General features: G+C 38.9%; 1 pseudogene; it reads left to right on the forward strand.

Moving 5' to 3' along the window:
* The first annotated feature begins 8498 nt into the window (after positions 1-8498).
* LOC113276057 lies at positions 8499-14912 on the forward strand (annotated as a pseudogene).
* Positions 14913-15310: the final 398 nt, after the last annotated feature.

Raw genomic sequence — 15310 nt, forward strand, 5'->3', positions numbered from 1 at the left:
TATTGTTTCTTTGATCAGGTCCATGTTCTTCGTGTGAATCTCCTGCACCCGTGCTAACTCTATCAATGTTGGGATTCTTCCGGTTACATCATCGGATACACCGTTGGGAAGAGAGGTATCTTCATTGGAGGAACTTCGACCGAGATTTGAAATTAATGGGGGAGTCCTAAGACCAACCATTTTGAAATCATCCAAATGGGATTGGGTATTGAAGAATTTGACTTCACAACCGAGAGATTAATCTCCCACTGTGGTCACCAGTTGTTTTGGGGTGAAAACGGTTTCTGCTGGTTTTGTTAAATTTGGGTGTGTGTGGATGAGAAACGAATCTAAACCCTAAATAAATTCACTGCACGGGGGATACTTACTGGGGTATTGTTCTGGAGGTTTACAACGTGCGTCGTGCAATGCGCTCATTACGAGAACGTGTCAGGAGGCATGGACGGTTAACAATGATGAGGGAGGTGGGTAAAGGCGTGCGTGACAATCACCTACACGACCCCACTACTCCATCACTCAACTTCCTCCACTTCCTACGAGATGAGGGTTGCGCTCAAATGACTTGTATAAATAGGTTCTTCAACCTATTTTAACACAACACAGAAAACCAAGTGTTGTTAACTACGTATCCAGTTTGTGACATGTTTGATGTCTCGAATGAGTAGGTCGAGTCATGGGACCCGCCGCAAGAAATAGCATATGGTGCTACCAGGTTAAATAACTAAATTATTTATGGAATTGATATTCATGAATTATAGTGTATGCTCGATGCATACAATGCATCGCTTTTAAGCAAGCATCTCGAAACAATCGATATGTATGAAGCATCGTTGTTTTAAAGCTTGATTGAACAAGTCGCAGATTAAGCGTCTTAAAATGGCAGCACGTCCAACCATCTTCGAGTGATCGTTTGGAGGAAGCATGGGAGGGCCACCATATGGTCGATCACTTCCTGTGGCAAAGTGGCGGACGGTAATCATTGAGACGCTTCATTGATCGCCTAACTTTTAATCCAAGCCATCCGACCAAGCTGGCAAAGTTGGACGGACGATATGATTTACGACATATTTGCTGCCATTGATGGATTTTAGGGTTTTTTAGAGGTGCGCAACATCCCCTCTTTGGCTTGATCGAATCCAAGCATGGGCACTAATTGGAGGGATCGACCAGGCATGCGTGAAGACGGCCCGCCGGCGTGCATGTCTACACCTCTCGGTCCCACAAAGATTCGATATAGGCCACTCAATTTGACCGGAAAAAATGAGTGGTCGTGATCGATTTGCGACAGAAATACATTGCCGCAAAGGTTTAAAAGTCGTGTGGCATGCCATATTTGGGCGTGCTTTTTGAGGCATCGGGCCCTAGTCTGCATAGGTCGGCCGATCACACGGAAAGGTGGGACCATGGTGATCACGTTGACATCCTTGGGACCTCTTGAGTCTATAACTACACCCACCGTTTAGGCTGGCGAAGATAGATGGTCATGATCGAACTACGACAGATGTGCATTGTCGCAAACCCTAATTAGGGTTTTGAATCAGTCACGCACACGTGACTTTGGCCAAGCGGTTTGGCACGCCTTAATCCTCCTTTGGAGAGATTGATCACATGGGGTCCATGTTGGGCTGACGGTGAACGCATGTGGACCTTCCTGACTGTCATAAATGCGATCTAAGCCATCCAAATAGGCTGGCTAAGTTGGATGGTTGTTATCGATTTAAGACACTAGTGGAATTCCGCGATCCTTAGAAGCATCACGCCTGCCATGGTTTGAGCAATCGTTTCATTGCCCCATGGCCTCGCCGTGAGAAAACCGATCAGTTGAAGGAGAAATGGGTCGTTCGAGCATCCCTGTTCATTCACGGGATGATCTAATCCGTCCAATCGGGCTGGCAAAGTTGGACGGTCGCGATGGCTTTAAGACTGTCCTGAACAGTCTTGCCCGTTCGAGCCTCTCCCAAAATAGCGCGGGCAACCTTCTTTAGGTTGGCGTTTTGATGGCGATGGGGAATTATTTGTGGTGTCCGACCAGTTGGGCCATTAGTGGGCCCTCCAGTGGTCATCACGGTGATCGCCTATTCCTGCCAGGGTTTGGCTAGGCTGGTTAAATCATGCGGCCAACTTGTGTGGCCGTGATCGTTTCTGAGACTGACATGTCTAGATTTCCCTTAAGGAATTTAAGCGCGCGCAACTTTTAACTAAAAAGTTTTCGAGCGCGCTGATCCCTTTTTTCAGAGGGTGGTGTAGCCTATGTGAGTGTTTTCATGCAGGTCTCAATACTGACACTTCGGGAGATTCATGCTACTCTGTTGCGAGCGAACATTTAATCGTCATGTCATTGCCAATATTGATATTTCGTTGGGGAACATGGCATAGGAAAGCACTAGGAAGGCCATGCATTAGTGAATAATGCTGGTGCAAGATAAAATTTATAGAATATTTGGGATTGTTTCTACATGCACCATTCTGAGTAAATTTTATACACATAAATATATTGAAATTCTCAATACATATATGAGAGAAGAGGCTTAGGCACTCAACACTTTTAAATGGCTCCATTTCATTAGTGAATAATGCAACTAGGAGCTTAAATACTCGTTAGGCTCTATACTAGTGAACAATTCATATAGGAGCTTGAGTTTCAATACAATATGAAGAGCGGTATAGGCACTCATCAGATTTTGATATATTCTTCAAATTCATTGCGGAATATGGAGATATCAAGGTATATTACTTCTGATGTCGGGTCAGGTAGATAGACTTTTACAATTTTATCCCTGAACTAAAATTCACCATCAACAATTATTATTTTAATATTCTCAAAATATTGATCGCACGAGCAAAGTTCTACTTGCTCATTCGAGAAAAATTGAGAGTTTCAGTCAAGATCAAACTCTTCTGAAAATCCAAAATATTGCTCAAACGCGCACCAGAAAATACCAAAACTCTCAGGACTGAGACACAAGCAGTATGCTGACACAGGCATGCCACCTTGACCGACCAAGGTCGTCCCTTAGGCTTGCAAGGAGCCGGTCCCATACTATTTCATAATTTTGACCTAATCAGCTCTCAACAGTTCATATTGGGTCCAAACTCTCTCCAACCAACTTTCAATTTTCTCAATCGACCACCAACTGATCCCACGACCACCAAGGGTTTGTCCTATAACCCATTGGCCGGTCCTCATATCTCCATAATTAGGTTTCATTACCTAATGCTCAGACGAGCACTATTTTAATAAATGATTAAACCAACATTTGATCATCCTTTCACCAACTGGTCATCAAAGGACTTTGATGCATGATCACTCGAGCACCTGGGAACTACATGGTAGAAAATCACCCCATGTATCCGGTCCCTCCTTCAATTAGTGACTTATTTTCAGTAAATCATCAACTGATCAGCAATCGATCAAAATCAGGGTTTCGAACTGAATGCTCTGCAAAATCATAATTCTGAGCAAGTTCAAACACTAATAATTTTATTTTCATCCAGCAATCAACATCTTGATTAATTATATAATATTCGGTCTAGCTACAAATATCTTAATTAATATTTGTTTTGATCATGCTACCAATAATTCATCAAATGAGCAATATTTGCTCAGACGAGCAATATTTGCTCGAATATAGATTCAACTATCAATATTCAGTAATCCATCAAATGAGCAATATTTGCTCGAATATTGATTCAACTATCAATATTCAGTAATTCCTCAAATGATCAATATTTGTTCCGAGGATTATTGATTCAACTATCAATATTCAGTAATTCAACAATTCATTATACGGGCAATAGTTGCTCAGAATATCAATATTCACGTTGATCCAGTTATCGACATTTATTCGAGAACCATACGTCCCAGCAGACATGTTCAATTCATGAATCCTAGAGCATTCATCAATCATGCTCGACTGAGCAATACTTAGACTCATCGTCTGATCAAGTCAACGACTGACCAGTCAAATACACGTCTGCCTTGCAGACTCCACATTTGTGAGACATCAATCATGTCACATGGGGGATATTAATTAGGGTTTTGATCTGGAGGCCTACGGCACGTGTGTTCATCCACGATGAGAAATATGAGTAAGCCGTGCAAGCAGTTGAGGGAGTTATCAAAGTAGTGGGTGGACAATCAACCAAGTTTCTGCATGACCTGGAACTGGTTAAACCACGATTTCCCACTTTCCCACTCTTTCACTCGAGCAACCGTTACACTTACTGGAGATCAATGTGTCTACATTCTAGTAATACAAATAATATTTTTAATTCATGATTAAGAACAACACAACATTGGTCGAATAGACAACATCCGTCTAACCAAGAATCATCGTGTGAGCAACAATCTCTCTCAATTGAGAAGAATTCAAACTTATTCTTCATTTGCAGAATCCCATAAAAAATTCACAATTCTTGATCACCATTGATCTCACACACTTCTCATCTTCCCTCATGCAGATCAACCATCTTCCCTCATTGTGACTGAATTGACTCCGGAACGGTCATTTCTTGGTTTAGGCCGGAGTCCTACATATTGATCTCTCGAACTCAAAGCACCCCCGTGCAGTGCATCTGTTTGAGGTTAGGCAGTTTTCTCGGTTGAGGAGTCTCCGTCGACACGGTCGTCTCTCCATTTCCTGAAAACCAGCAAATCGTTTTTCCCCATCAACACATAGGAATTGTCCTAACAATCTACAGAAAACCTCCATTATAAGGGGAAACAACTATGGTATATAAAATATTCTCATACACGAATATATTGGATAAACAATCTGCGTAAAACTTTTTTTTCGAAAAAGAGGAATTTCACCCCGTACCACTAGATTGATTTAAATGATACTCAGAAATTTATGTTTCATTGGCAGTTACAAGGTTAATACAGTTCTGAATATGAAGATAGTGAAGGATAGACACTAATCCCTCATGTTTCCAAATTTTTTGGATGGCATGTCTATTACAGTAAGTAGCTATGTTTGCTGCCGTGACAATACAATATCTAGAGACTAACAAAAAAGCAGTTACTTTGAAATTTATACATGTATTTGGTTCAATTTCGAAATTTCCACTAATATTATACCTAATTTGCCTTGCTTATGCATATCTTCCCATCAACATCTGGAGAGTTGGATTTGAATCGCTTTGGAAAATTATGTTGTATCCACTCCATTCGGTTGCCCATTGAAAGGCTGCATCAGCTCATTTTTCTTCTAATTGTTCTCTATTGGAGCAATCAGCATAAGATACCCTTTCTTCGATTGTTCTACCTGCATAGTCACTCAATGTTAGTCCAATTCCTGATGTAGTCAAAGGGAAGTTCCTAGTTCTGGCTATTGGGATTCTCAACTGATCATATACGCATTTTTTGTTTCTGGTACCCTTGCTACAATTCTTAACGTTTCATCTTTCATTGGATTATAGTAAAGCGACTGCATCTCATCATACTATGTGTTTTTTACATATAACATATTATTTATAAATATCACTATGGTATTGGTTGTGTATTCACTATTTTGTTGTTTATGTTGTAGAGCAGATTCACATCTGGCTTTCCAAATGTGCCAGGTGATTACACTACAGAATTCTGGCTATTATATCATGAAATGTCCTATGTTTGTATCACTAAACCAAGTGTTTAGCCAATCATGGAAATTATTATTGTTTTATACTACATTATTCATTTTAAAATTTAAATGCATCCATACCGGTTTAGCAAAGTTGCAATTTAGAAAAAAATGAGTTAGAGATTCTTCTTCCCCCACACACAGACTACATTTTTTGTCAATATTGGGGAGGATAGCAGCAAGTCTCATACCTGCCGCTTTTCAGATAAATAGCTTTATTGAGGGTGTTACCTTGAGTTTCCATATTCTACTCCAATCCATGTTGTTATTACGACCACTATTTATGGAATGATATAAAGATTTTACAGTAAACATACCTTTACTGTGTAAATTCCAGTGACCTGAATCTTCAATATTTTGATAGGAATCTGAATTCTTTTTGTTTACTCAATTGTTTATTGATCAAAACATGAATTAAGTTTTTGGTCATTCCATTCTCTGTTATCCTTAAAAATATGTTGGACTTTAGTTAAGTTATTAGTTCCAGTAGCTGGTTTTACCAAAGGGGCGGTGGTATCAGGGATCCACTTGTTGTACCAAATATCGTTTAGTTTTCCATTTCCTATCTTCCAATCACTATTGGTCTTTATTAGTTGAACACCACTATGTATACCTTTCCAGACCCAACTATATCCATCCTTATGTTTGTTTTTTACGTGAAGAATGTCATAGTTCGGATAATATTTTGCCCTTAAGAATTTTGCAGGGAGCGAGTTTGGATTTTATTTTAGTTTCCATTCTATTTTGGCTATCATAGCCATATTAAATTTCTCTATGTTGTGTATTCTCAAACCTCCTTCATCCATAGGTTTACAGAAAGCTTTCCAGACTTTAAGATAAATGTCCTTTTTTACCTTTTTCATTTCTTCCATTTTCATCTTTCCCCCACCAGAAATCACGTTGAAGATTTGTAAGAGTTTTACAAATCTTTTTCGGGATTTTAAAACAGTTCATTTGATAAACTGCAAAGGAGGAGGTTTCATTCTTAACCATAACAGTTCTTCCCGCATTTTTTATTTGGCCTCCTCCATACGTTTTCAGTCTACTTTTCAGATTCATAATAAGAGGTTCAAAGCTTTTAACCTTAGATTTGTTAGTAAAAAGAGGAGCACCTAACTCCTGAGATTAATTTGACTTCATTTATTATGTTGGGATCCGTTTTCGGGTTGAAAAACACCCCAGATTTGTTCAGGTTTATCAGTTGTCCCGATGAGATTCCAAACTCTCTAAAAAGAGTAACTAGATTGTGATAGGTTTGCGCATTAGCTTTTGCAAAACTAATACAGTCATCTGGAAATAGCAAATGACTCACCGAAGGGGCATATCTGGAAATTTTTATACCTTTTATTTGTCCCTTCATTTCAGCATTTAAAATAGTCCTAGACAACGATTCTATACAAATAAGAAACATATATGGAGACAGGGGATCTCCCTGTCTCAAACCTCTGGTGGACTTATAAAATTTTGTAGGCGATCCATTAAGTAGCACAGAAAGAGAGGTACTAGAAATGCATTGATAAACTAATTGACACCATTTATCTGAAAAGCCAAATTTTCTCATTATCTCTATCAAGAAATCCCATTCAACTCTATAGAATGCCTTTGACATATCGATTTTGAGTCCCGTCAGACCTTTCTTAGTTCTACTTTTTCTCATTTTGTGTATGATTTCATGTGCAATTGATATGTTATCGGAAATTTGACGGCCTGAAATGAAAACAGACTGAAAAGGACTTATCATATTATGTAGCAAGTCTTTCATCCTGTTAGCCATTATCTTTGATATAACTTTATAGCTAGTATTACTTAAAGCTATCGGTCTGAATTATGCGACAGTAGTAGGATTTATTATTTTTGGAATTAAGGTAATAAAAGAAGTATCCAGCTCTTTAGCTAACAAGCCACTCTTAATGAAAGTCTGAACCATACGGACAAGGTCCTTACCAATAGTCAGCCGTCAGCCAATTCTGTTGGAAGAAAATTGACGGAAAGACAACTGGTCCCGGACAAAAGTCCGGTTCCATTGTCAACAAAACCTTTTTGATTTCCCCTTCAGTAGGGATAGAACACAGATCATTATTTTCGGTTTCAGTTACACAAGTCGGGATCTGATCAATCATCTTCCTATCAATGCTCGGATTCACAGTCATGACAATGTTTTGAAAATGTTCAGTTATACAAGCACAAATTTCATGTTTAGAGTTAAGCCAATTTCCATCATTATTCTTAAGCCTGGGACCAAAAAACGAATTAGGAAAAGGAGCTTCTCTTGAATTGTCCCATTCAATCGATAACCGGGTAGTTCAACATCTCCATTAATTAAATGTTTTCAGAAGCCTGGGACCAAAAAAAATGTCTGAATCCACGTGTATGATCACATCTAGCTCGTGCTCTGCTCCTCCTGACACAAGCTCAACTCACCACAATATCAAATCAGAGTCCAAAAATAAACAAGCCCCACACATATGACCACACATGTTCATAAATACCAATCGTCAGATCGTTCACACGTACTACAAACAGCGACGTTCCTCCTTGGTATCCAGCATCAACGGTTAATAATACTGCTTACAGATAAACAGTATCGTATACCATTGACCATAGCGTCATAGTTGAGATACTGAGAGGCCAACTGGCCTGCAAAGGAAGTGTCCTGAACCGTACGATCACATCAGCGCGGGTAACGACACTGGCGCGAAATTAATGTTAATAAATTCAAATACAATTATAGACGTTTAGGTTAAACGTCCAAGTCAATGGCATCAAACAAAAAAAAAACTTAAGAAACTATTGAATAGGTTTCAACGATCTGAGAATCAAAGAAACACAGAGAGAATTAAAAAGAAGTGGAAGAGGTGAAGTTAATGCAAAAGAGGAGGGATGGTTGTTGGTGGAGGGAAGGTGGTGGTGTGGTGGTGGTGGTGGTGCTGGATAGGATGAGTTTACTGCCTCCTCATCATCAGAAGAAGCAACATCTGTGTTGGATATGGTGGTGTCTCAGGAAAGTAGTGGTTCGGTTAATAGTATTCGAGTTACTGATGCTCCAATACTTCTATTGGTTTGTTTTCATAAAGCTTTTAGGGCTGAACTTGAACAGCTTAATAGAATTGCGTCATCATTCTTGGAGATCATTGGGTTTCCTGGACGTGACTTGATCATTGACCTACTTCGCCGGTTTCGATTTCTTAGAGTTGCTTATAAGTGTCATACAGCTGCTGAGGATGAAGTGAGTAGCTTCATTTTCGTTTGATTATGCCGATATTTTTATGATTGATTGTTGAGTTTGAGCTAATTCTAGTAATTGTTGCTTCCAAGTTATTTGGCAAAATGCCCAAATATTGATGAGAATTTCTTAATTAGGACAGAATCAGCCCTTGGAACAAAGGGTTCTTAACTTTGTTGCTGTTGTTGCTGCATTCCATAGCCAATCTTAGTGACGTACTACTATAGGTTAATCTGCACCACCTGACTGTCATTTTTTCTTCTTCTTTTTGATAGTTCTGTAGGAATTAGGGTGCTGACTAGTTTCTAGTTCCGGTCGTGGGTGTAAACACCCCGCAAAGCCATGACCTTTTACTATTCTACTAGAGAGGCATCATACTTCCTTAACGGGGTAAACTAGCTAAATTGAAGAAGAGAGTCAAAATTGGCAGTTCATATATACATAAAAAAGGTCAGATGTTATGATCTATCTTTTTCGAGATACAATTTGTATAATTCAACTTTAAATGCTTTTGTAGGTGATTTTTCAAGCTCTGGATGTACGTGTAAAAAATGTTACAAGTTCATATTCTCTTGAACATAGAGTGATAGATGATCTATTTAAGTCAGTCTTCCAGAGTTTTTCCGCTTTGTTGGAGGATGATGGAAAAGTTTCACTACCACTTCAAGATCTTATTTCTCATTGCTACACAATGCAGTCCTTCATTTGCAACCATATGCTCAAAGAAGAAGAGCAGGTATGTGACACTTAGTTTTTCTCTTACTATGAATTATTTCGTACTCTTTAGCTGAGCATGCCTTGGCTGAATACTCACTATTTCGGGGTACATATTGGATGAATGCCCTTTTTCCGGATGTGTGTTTTTAAGTACTGTCCTTACGATGAAATTTTAGAGTAATTTTTTTAAAAGAAGAAGGAGAAAGTTTGAAGTACTCACTAGATTAAGTAATTTCTTGCAGGTTTTTGAATTGCTGATTAAATCATTCTCCTTGGAAGAACAGGCTTCACTTGTTTGGCAGTTCATTTGTAGTGTACCTATAATGTTATTGGAAGATATGTTTCCATGGATGACATCCTATCTTCCTGCAAATGAGCAGTCCGATGTTGCTCTTTGTATTAAAGAGGTTGTTCCTAAAGAAAATCTGTTGCAAGAGGTAAGTCTGTAGTTCTTTTTGTGGTAGTTTAGTTCAGCGCTGTCATATTTAGGGAACCAAATAATCGAATTTCTTTGTGAAGGTCGTGACATCCTGGCTTGTTAAGAAAGAAAACCAACTTCCAAAGCCTTCAACACCTGCAAAGGTGAAAACTGGTTCTTAAGTTCTAGTGAACCATTATACTTGAAGGAGTTGCCAAAGGCATACTCATTCAGCAAGAGCTTATCTGGCAAATTCTGCAGTCCAGAAGAGTTGGATCTTGCCAAGGATACTGCAAAACATCATCCTATTGATGGTCTTCGTCTTTGGCATGGTGCCATCAACAAAGATTTGAATGAAATTCTAGCGGAGCTTCCCGGAACAAGAAGATCCAGGACTTATTGCACTTTACCTTCAATAAGTGCCCGGTTAAAATTCTTCGCAGATGTTCTCATTTTCTATAGGTATTATTAAATTTTCTGGTACATGACCATGTTAACTTTATTCGTTGCCAGTAATTTTCTTTCTGTGCCTTTTCTCTTTTATTTTGGTTCATCATACAGCCACGAAAATAATGTACTTTTTGCTTCAGTGATGCCATGGAAAAAGTCTTCTTCTCGGTTTTGAATGAACTTGCCGACGGGTCCTTATCTTTCACATATCAAAGATTCCCAGATGACTTTCAGATTGAAGGTCTCTTCCGAGCTTTACAAAATGTTAGCAGTCAAAATATATCATCATTACCCAATCACGTGGAGAATCTGTGCTCGCAGTTGGTTCCTTTCTTAGAGGGAATTAGCATGCACTTTGCTTTTCAAGAATCCGAGGTATATTTATTTCTTGTAAAGAAGTGGGAGTATTCATAACACCAATAACTTCGAAATACGGATGGGTCTTTTTGGCCTTAGTTAGGCAACCCAGTTTATATAGGTTTTTGATACTTCTGGCGTTTTAGACTTATTGTTAAGTGATAAATACTGCTTCCCGATTCCAAGAACGACATGCTCTAGAATCTGAAATACTGTTGACAGGACCATTTAAACTTGAGTGTTATATCCACTTGTTTGTATCTGTCATTATCACTATCCACTCATGTGTAATTTGAACAGGTTTTTCCTCTCATTCGCAAGAACTGCAATTATGAAATGCAACAGAGCTTGTTATATACGAGCTTGCAAGTGATGCCTCTTGGATTATTAAAATGTGTGACAAGTTGGTTGCCAACACATTTAACTGAGGAGGAGTCAAAATCCATTCTTTTCAGCATAAACTGGGCAGGTCTGCCTTTGAATTATTTGAGTGCTCTTTTAAAAAAAAAAATATTTGGTGCTACTAAATTAAAATGATTCATTTATTTCATATAACAGGATCTGTAGATGACATGTCTTTTGCTCGGCTCTTGAATGAGTGGGTTCGCAATGGGTATTCAGGTAAGACCACCCTCGAGAAATTCAGAGAAGAGTTACAGGAAATGTTCAAGAATAGAGGTACTTGTTTACCTGACTGTATAGAGGATCATTGCAATAAAGCTCACCCTAGCCAGATAGAAACCGCTTTTTCTGCGAAGGCCAAGAACAGCTTATCTGATAATCATCCTTACAAAGTTGAAGAGACCTACAGCACTTCGTACTCTAGCGAAATTAATCTGCAGGCACTTAGAAAATTATCCCCCTATCTAGAAGTTATACATAACAGCGAGACTGGTTCTAGTCTCACGCCAGAGTTCAAACCAGTTGACTTCATATTTCTCTTCCACAGGGCCCTGAAGAATGATATGGAATATCTTATTCTTATATCAGCAAAGATGGATAAAAATATTGGGTTCCTCAAGGAATTCCTTCAGAGGTTTCATCTTGTCCGGTTTCTCTACCAAATTCATAGTGACAGCGAAGATGAAATAGCCTTTCCAGCTCTGGAGGCTATGGCGAAATTCCAAAACATTAGCTCTTCATATTCCATCGACCACAAATTGGAAAAGGAGCTCTTCAGCAATGTCTCCGCCATTCTATATGAAATTTCTGAGTTACACACTTCTCTTCCTGCTGAAGCATCAAGTGTTCTGGAAGGGAGACTTGATCAGAGAATTCTCAAATACCGTCAGATGTGTGTGAAGCTTCATCGTATGTGTAAAACAATGCGTATCGAACTAGATAAGCATGTGTATCACGAAGAGATTGAACTTTGGCCCTTATTTTCGCAGTTCTTCTCGTACGAGGAACAAGAAAAAATCATAGGGTGCATGCTTGGAAGGACAAGAGCTGAAGTTCTGCAAGTTATGTTGCCCTGGCTTATGGCGTCATTATCACCTGCAGAGCAACATGGAATATTATCAATATGGCGTAGGTCTACAAAAAATACAATGTTTAATGAATGGTTGGCCGAATGGTGGGAAAATTTGGACAAGAACGGTTTAACTGTCGCAAAGGAGGAGCTCAATGACACACCTTTAACAACAGAAGATCCACTGGAAATTGTTGCTGCATATTTGTCAAGAGGAAGCCACAATGAACTTGAAGGGATGAACCTTAACTGTAGAGCATTCCTGTTTCCGAAGAAAAGTTATGTGGGTGCTAATGCTGAACTATTTAGAAAGGGCAAAGGAGATGATAGAACAAAAATAATTAACGAGATTAAGAATTTTCAAGATCCCGAGTTGAAGAAATATGAAGGTGAAAAGAAGACTTATCAGAGAGGGACAGGGGTCAATGAGATTGAGAAACCCAGTGAAGTTCCGGTTGATGATCAGACACTTAGGCATTGTGAGAAGCAACTTTTGATCATGAGCGATGCAGAAATGGAGGTGGAAATTAGAAAAATATCACGTGACACTACTTTAGATTCTCGGCAAATGGCTCGTGAAATTCAAAACCTGCTTACGAGGTTGGTTTCTACAACTTTCTCTTTTGTTTCTATATTTATAGGTCATGTATTCTTTTCTGTTTCTATATTTATAGGTCATATAAGGTAGGTATTATATCTAGCATATATATATGAGCTGGTCGATTGATTATTACTATCTACTCCCTTCAAACCTACACTAGTGTACCTGAATAGACATGCCTGTCATTACTGATATTGGATTTTATGAATCTGGGAGTAGACTTTTACACCGTCAATAACACCTGCTAGTGAGTTCCAACTCTCAGAATGGTTTCTTTTGCCACTAAAGTGACACACTACCCCTTTGCCCAGCGGACCTTATTCTGTTTCTTTTCAAACCTTTAAGCATTTTATGTGGATACTCATTAAAAAAAAAAGATTCATGTTTCAGCCGCTGGGATGTTTCCCAGCTAAAACATCGTCAAGAAGTTGCTTTCATAAGTGATGTTGGAGAGTTTCCTGGTCAGTGTCCTGCTTATCACGACAAAGAAAAACAAATATTTTGCTGCAAACACTACAAAAGGAACTGTAAGATTTTTGCTGCTTGCTGTAAGCAGTTATTTACATGTAAATATTGCCATGATGAGGCTGAGCTTGACCACAAAATAGACAGGTAAGAATAATTTGTACTCTGCAATAGTTTCATAAGGAGTGTTATTTGCTGATATTTTACGGTGGATTTTTAAATAGTAGCTTACTGATTTGAGCATATGTAGGAAGACTACCACCGAGATGATGTGCATGAAATGCTTGAAAATTCAACCTATAGGCCCCACATGCTCGAACATATCATGCAACAATTTATCCATGGCAAAGTACTACTGCAAAATCTGCAAACTATATGATGATGACAGGTGATAAAACAACCAGTCTTTGGTTCAATGTTGTATTATTATGGCGAAATCTAGCTTTCGGATGTGAAATTCTCTGTTTGGATGTGAAATGATCTGATAACTTCTACTTTTTTTTTGTACAGGGAAATCTACCACTGTCCCTTTTGCAACATATGTCGAATTGGAAAAGGCTTGGGGATTGATTTCTTTCATTGTATGAATTGCAATGCATGTCTATCAAAATCTCTCACGGTGCATATATGCAGAGAAAGGTGTTTTGAGTCTAATTGTCCGATTTGCCACGAGGATATCTTCACATCAACATCTCCAGTTAAGGCCCTTGAATGTGGGCATTTGATGCACTCAACATGTTTTAAGGTATACAACTCATGTGAGTTTTTCCTGTTTTATCTTCTGGATATTATCCAACACTGAGACCTCTTTTGATGTGCTTTTTAATGCTGGCTGTAGGACTACACTTGCACTCACTATACATGCCCAATTTGCAGCAAGTCACTCGGGGATATGCAGGTCAGTTACTTATGAATATATATTGCTTTGTGTGGAGATATGTTCAAGTTTGTTAATGGTTAAATGCTTTTGCAGGTATACTTTGCGTTACTTGACTCTTTGTTGGCCGAAGAAGGAGTTCCAGAGGAATATTCTGGACAGACTCAGGTATAGACTGTCTTCTTTTTACTTACTTTCAGCATTTATTTATTTAATTTAACTTTTCTTTTTGTGTTGCTGCTGATATAGATTATGGTGAATTTACAGGGCATATTGTGCCATGACTGTGAGAGGCGAGGGGTTGCTCCCTACCATTGGCGTCACCACAAGTGTCCATATTGTGGTTCTTACAGTACCCGGCTTCTTTGAGTGGATCACAGTGGTACAAGTTGTACAACCACATAGGGACCACCAGCAGGAGCTTGTCGCTTCAGCTTTCACATCTCTTCTCCGTGAGCTAATGCACCATTTACTTTTCTGGGTTGAAGTTTTAAAATAAGTGTGTTCTCCGTTGTGAGATCATCCCAAGAAATCAACTGCAATCTACCTCAATGCGAGTGCCACAAGTGAGACATAATAAGGTGTACAAAATAAGTAGTGTACCAATGTAGGCGCAGATTATAACTAACATTTTCTTAACATTGTAACATCTTGAGTTGAGCTGACATTTTTTCTTCGGCAGGACCTAACATAAATTTTAGGCTCTTAATGTCTTTAGCTTATACTTAGGATAGCACTCATACATGTATGTGATCTTGTGCATTTGCTTATGGATGAAGGATAAGTTCTCATGTAAGGTCCATAACTTTACATTGCATCTTCATGAGTATAAGAAACATAATGATCAGTCCTAGTAACTCGTCTCTGATTCTTCTGTCTATTGCATATGGCAGGGACGGATTAAAGTCTTTGGTAGGAGCTGTCAAACTAAAATTGCCCGCCACAATATTTGATGAATGCGATGGCCAATAACGGTACATTTTTCATCAATTTCCAAACCACGCGCAGTTAGTAACCTAGAATATTGAAGGGTGCCTAGGATCACCCGTAGCAGAACTGCAGAAGCGTAGCTCTGCTGGTAACATCATAATCTTTCTCTTTAAATAT

Source organism: Papaver somniferum, chromosome 4 (assembly GCF_003573695.1).
Source record: "Papaver somniferum cultivar HN1 chromosome 4, ASM357369v1, whole genome shotgun sequence".
Taxonomy (NCBI): domain Eukaryota; kingdom Viridiplantae; phylum Streptophyta; class Magnoliopsida; order Ranunculales; family Papaveraceae; genus Papaver; species Papaver somniferum.